The following is a 6,000-nucleotide window of genomic DNA, read 5'->3' on the forward strand; positions in this document are numbered from 1 at the left end:
TTCCGAAAATACTGAATGCTCCCAATACTCTATTGAAACTTTTGAATAAAATGAATTACATGTCTATGGTTGCTAATGCTTATGTTACTAATTATAATTTGAGTCATCCTGAAATTGTTGATTTGCTTACTACTGGTTTATCTGATACTCTTCAGAATTGGTGGGATAAACACCTTTATGAAGATTCCTGTGAAAAAGTTGGAAAAGCTGTCAAAAAAGATGATGATGGCTTACCTATTTTTGATGAACGTCTGGGTGCTTGTATTTCTAATGGTGTTAATACTTTGATTTATACTATTATTAAACATTTTATAGGTACTCCTTCTAATATCACTTCTCGAATTTCTGATTTTTTGAATAATCTTCGATGCCCAACTATGTCTGATTATAAATGGTATCAAGATGTTTTTCTCTCTCATGTTATGGTCATATCTGATAGTCAAAAACCTTATTGGAAAGAAAAGTTTATTGATGGATTACCTTCATTATTTGCTCAGAAAGTAAAAGATGAACTTATCAATTCTCATACTGGTTTAGTTGATTATGAAAAAATAATTATGGTGATTTATTTTCTACTGTTAAAAACTTGGTATAAAAATGTGCATTGATCAAAAAATGATAAGACAACAATTGAAAAATGCTAAAAAAGCTAAATATGAAATGAGTAATTTCTGTGAACAATTTGGTTTACCTCCTATTGCTCCATCCAGGAGAATTATGAAGAAATTTGATAGAATTCTCAGAAAAAGTCCTGCTCCATATTACACTAGTTATAAGAGAAGAAAATTTAATAAACCTTTTAAAAAACCTTTTGCTAAAAAACCTAAAAAGAACCCTTCTAATTTCTTTAAATACTTTTCCAAAGGAAAATAATTTAACTGGGGAAAATTCAGGCATTTTGCTGATAAGTGTCCTGCACCTCCTAGAAAATTGAAAAAAAGAAATTAATGCCTTGAAAATTGATGATAGTGAAAAAGAAAATCTTTTTAGGATTTTACAATCCAAATATTCTTCTTCTGATTCCTCTGATAATGATTTCTTAACTTCTGATGATTTTGATTACCACTCTCCTAATGAAATCTCTGATAACAAAGTTTTCAAAATTGGTTGTAATGATTCTTGCTGCAAAAATATTAAAACCTGTAATGTTCTTACTAAAGCTGAAGAACAAGAAGATATATTAATCACTTTAATTTCAAAAATTGAAAATCCTGATTTGAAAGAAGAATATCTTAAAATACTCAAGAAAACAATGATAAAAGACATTGATAGACCTATTAATTCAAATTTTTTTCTGATGAAACTTTGGAAAGATTTTCTAAACAAAAATCCAAAGTAGTTACTATCTCAGAGTTGCAGCATGAGATTGGTAATATCAAGAAAGAAATTATTGACTTAAAAAGTGATTTGCATTCTATTAAAATTGATAATAAGCATTTAAAACAACAACTTTTAATTTTGAATCTTCAAAATTGTTTTCATGATAACAATACTGACAATGAAGAAGACAAAAAATCTGAGCAATCTGATGAAGTGGAATCCAGCAATAAAGTGATTTCTGATGCTATTAAGATTGTCAGTCTCATTGACAAAGTTGTTCCTCCCAAATGGTATTCTAAGGTTAATATTATTGTTTCTAAAAACTATACTCTTGATGTTATTGCTTTGATTGATTCTGGTTCTGATGTAAATTGCATCCAAGAAGGACTTATCCCTAGTAAATATTTTGAAAAGTCTACTGAAAGATTAAACTCTACCAGTGGTAACCATTTACATATTAAGTATGAATTAAATAATGTTCATGTTTGCCAAAACGATGTCTGTTTTCATATATCTGTTGTTCTTGTTAAAAATATGTCTGATAAAGTTATCCTTGGACTTCCCTTTATTGCCATGTTTTACCCTTTCTCTGTTGATGAATCTAGAGTTTCAACTGTTAGAATGGGCGTTGAAGTTCATTTCCCTTTTGTTTCAAAATTTGAAATTGATGTTAATAGGTTGAACATTATCTCTGCGAAGACTAAACATTTGAATTTCGTAAAACAAGAAGTCAAATACAAAAAAATTGCCGAACAACTTTCGGATAAATTTTTACAATCAAAGATTGTTGCTTTTAATACTTTGATTATTGATACTATTTGTTATGAACTTCCTAATGCTTTTTGGCATAGGAAAAAACATATTGTTTCTCTGCCTTATGTTAAGAATTTTTTTGAAAATAAAATTCTTACTAAAGCTAGACCTATTTAAATGAATACTGAAACTTTGGAATTTTGCCAAAAAGAAATTACTGATTTACATTCTAAAGGAATCATACGCAAGAGCAAATCTCCTTGGTCTTGTGTTGCTTTTTATGTTATGAAAAATGCTGAACTTGAAAGAGGAACCCCTAGATTGGTCATAAATTACAAACTACTCAATGATGTGTTAGAATGGATTAGATACACTATCCCTAATAGGAAAGACCTTGTAAATCGTCTTAGTGAAGCGCTAGTTTTCTCTAAGTTCAATATGAAGTCAAGATTTCGGCAGATCCAAATAGCTGATAAGGATAGATATAAGACTGCTTTTACCACCCCTTTTGGTCATTATGAATGGAATGTTATGCCCTTTGGTCTAAAGAATGCTCCAAGTGAATTCCAGAATATTATGAATGATATCCTCAATCCTTTTAGCCATTTCACTATTGTTTACATTGATGATGTTTTAGTATACTCCAAATCTATTGATGAACACTAGAAACATTTGAATTCGTTTCTAGATACTGTTAAACATAATGGACTTGTAGTCTCTTCTAAAAAGATTAAGCTTTTCCATACCAAAATTAGATTCTTTGGTTTTGATATTTTTGAAGGACAAATACGTCCCATTGATAGAGTTATTCCATTTGCTGATAAATTCCCTAATGTTATCACTGATAAAACCCAGCTCCAGAGATTTTTGGGTTCATTGAATTACATTGCTGACTTCTACAAAGATTTGAGAAAACATTGCAAGCCTCTGTTTGATAGATTACAAAACAATCCCCCTCCCTGGACTGATATTCATACTTCACTTGTTAGAAAAATTAAGACTCATGTTAAGACTCTACCTTGCTTTGGTATTCCTTCTGATAATACTTTCAAAATTGTTGAAACTGATGCCTCTGAAATTGGCTTTGGAAGTATTCTGAAATAGGTTGTTTCCTTGGATCTCCTGAACAAATTGTTCAGTTCCATTCTGGATCTTGGAATAATGCACAAACTAATTATAGTACAATTAAAAAAGAAATTCTTTCTCTTGTTTTATGCATTACTAAATTTCAATCTGATTTACTAAACTAAAAATTTCTATTACGTATTGATTGTAAATCTGCTAAATATATTTTGAAAAAAGATGATGAAAATATTGAAATCTCTAGATGACAGCTCAGATGAAGATGATGAAGAAGAATCTGAAGCAACTTCTAAAGCTACTATTGATCCAAAAAGAGAATAGTTTGGGAATTCTAGTTATAGCCCTGAAGATTATTTCCCTGGACTTGAAGATCTGTAATATTATCGATGTTGTTGTTTTTACCTTCACTATTGAAGCTAGTGCTGTCTTTATTTTCTTGGATTGATGCTGCTGTTGAAGTCACAAATTGATTTACTTTTCATGACTGATGCTGATGATTCACTATTAAAGTCTCTGATTGATTCACCTTTCACCGATTACCGATTGAAGCCTTTATCTTTGCTACTTTCACTATTGACTATTTTTTCTGCCGACACTACAGTGCTGCCATTATTGCCCTGCTCTTCTGCTACTACTGAAGACATTATTATTGTTACTTTCACTATTGAATATTTTGTTTGCCAACACTACAGTGCTGTGAGAATTTACTTTTGCCAATAAATTTTACTAATGTAATTTTATTTTACCCATTGGAATTCTCCTATAAAATGATGAACTCCCTTATTGTTGAGGCAGAAGCTTTCAACTAGTTCTGAGATACTCTAGGCCTCTCAACCTCTCTACTTGTATCATGCTTTGCTCCTTCACTCCTACTACTTTTCCTTGTATTCTACCCTGTTGTTACTTTTGTAAGTAATCTCTGTTGCAGAAATAATAAGTTTGCAATTATTAAAATTTCGGATTATTACTCTTAATTACTTTTATATTGCGCTACATTCCTGCAAGGTGGATTACCGCCTGATTACCCTATCCCTTTCATATTTCCTCATTATCATTATTACATTTTTCATTCCATTAATTATCATTAATTTTAATTACTACATGCCATTAATGTCAGGTGCTTATACCGCCTAATCATCCTATCCCCATATCCCTGCATATTATTTTCTGTCATTTTAATTGCTGCGCTTCCACCCCTTCGCCTTGGTGTGTATATATATATATATATATTGAAAAAAAGAAGAAAAAAAAGGTAGAACTGGAGTGGCTGACCCATTTGCCCTGGTGCTTCGGCCACCTCCAAGGGCCAAACCCTCAAAAAACGCCGACCCTTTTTGGCTCCGGTTCGAAGCTATGCGCTTTCTCCTCTCCTCACGTCACTTTCTCCACCTCTCCATGCCCTTGTCTTTGATGTGACTTTGATTTCCTCTGTCATTCCAGTTACTCAAGCCCTGCATATCCATACCTACATCCTCTTCACATCATCAGCCAGGATGTCATCTTTCTTCTCCTACTTCCCCACCTTTGCATCTAGTGCTACTCATGATTCTACCCAAATTCCAAGCCTGACGCCAATACCCAGATCCTCCATCTCTTTGCTAACATAGTCAGGGAAGACAGTCCTAAAGTTCTGTTGGGTCATGGATCAGCCACATTAAGCCCAACAAACAATTACCCGGCCCACAATACAAACTCGGTTACTTGCACCCATTTAAGCTCGGTAAAGTATATTCAACTTAAGGATCGGTAAATTATACTCAGCTTAAAGATCGGTAAACTGAGGAGTACTTGTCTCTTAATCAGAAACTCGGTAAACTGAACAAGATACATACTCGCAAGGAATACTCGGGAAACATCATCTACTTATGTGGCATTCTCTGTGGATTCACCAAGTCAGTATATGACACGTGGATCCTCAGGAGGACCACTATGCCAGATGGACAGTTACTATCTAATGCCTATAAAAGGGAGGTCCCATTTCAACTTTTAGCAATCTTTTCCTTAATCTGACATTTTCAATTCTCTCTCACTTATAGTCTTTGAGTTCATGCATTCTTCTAAACATAGTGACTGATTTCGGCATCGGAGCTAATCCTTATCGGCAAACACTAGCAGCTCTGATCCTATTCTTTCCTATTTTGTAGCTAGGTGATTCCTTGGACGTCGCAACACTCACAGGGTTCGTGCCACATCACCACTCGGAAAATTGTGTATCAACAGTTTGGCGCCGTCCGTGAGAATTGATTTTTATCGGTTCTTACTAATATTAAAATTCTGGCATGGTGAGTGCACCTCCACATCATGTTCCGAATGTTCAAACTAATGTTCGTGGAACATCTCATGATCCAAATACTCAGATAGCTTTATTGAAAAATTTCATGAAGTGTATTGCCGAATCAATGGAGGCTATGAAGAAACAAAATGAAGATATTGTTTCTAAGTTACTTCCTAGAAAAGATCTAGTGCTTGAAGAAAGGCGAGAAGAGATATTCAAAGAGACACAACCACCAATCTTACAACAATCAATCCAACAAGATGATGAAAGTTCTGTACATGGAAATCATAATACGACTGTCCAAACAAAAGAAAATTCTCATCGGAAAAGGTCTTACAATGATTTATTTCTCAATGAGAAGTCTTATCATAGTAGATCTAATCATGGTAAATCCCATCATAGTCAATCTCATCATAGTCATTCACATCATGTAAAGCTTGAGGAAATTCTTGTAAATAAAGAAGTTCAAGGTCTTAAAGAAAGATATGAAAAAATGGCTCTTTTGATTGAAAATGGAGAAAATTAGTCTGTAACTGAAGATCTTATGCAGCATACAAATTTGCCTTTTA

The sequence above is a fragment of the Corylus avellana genome, chromosome ca4, assembly GCF_901000735.1.
Source record: "Corylus avellana chromosome ca4, CavTom2PMs-1.0".
Lineage (NCBI taxonomy): Eukaryota > Viridiplantae > Streptophyta > Magnoliopsida > Fagales > Betulaceae > Corylus > Corylus avellana.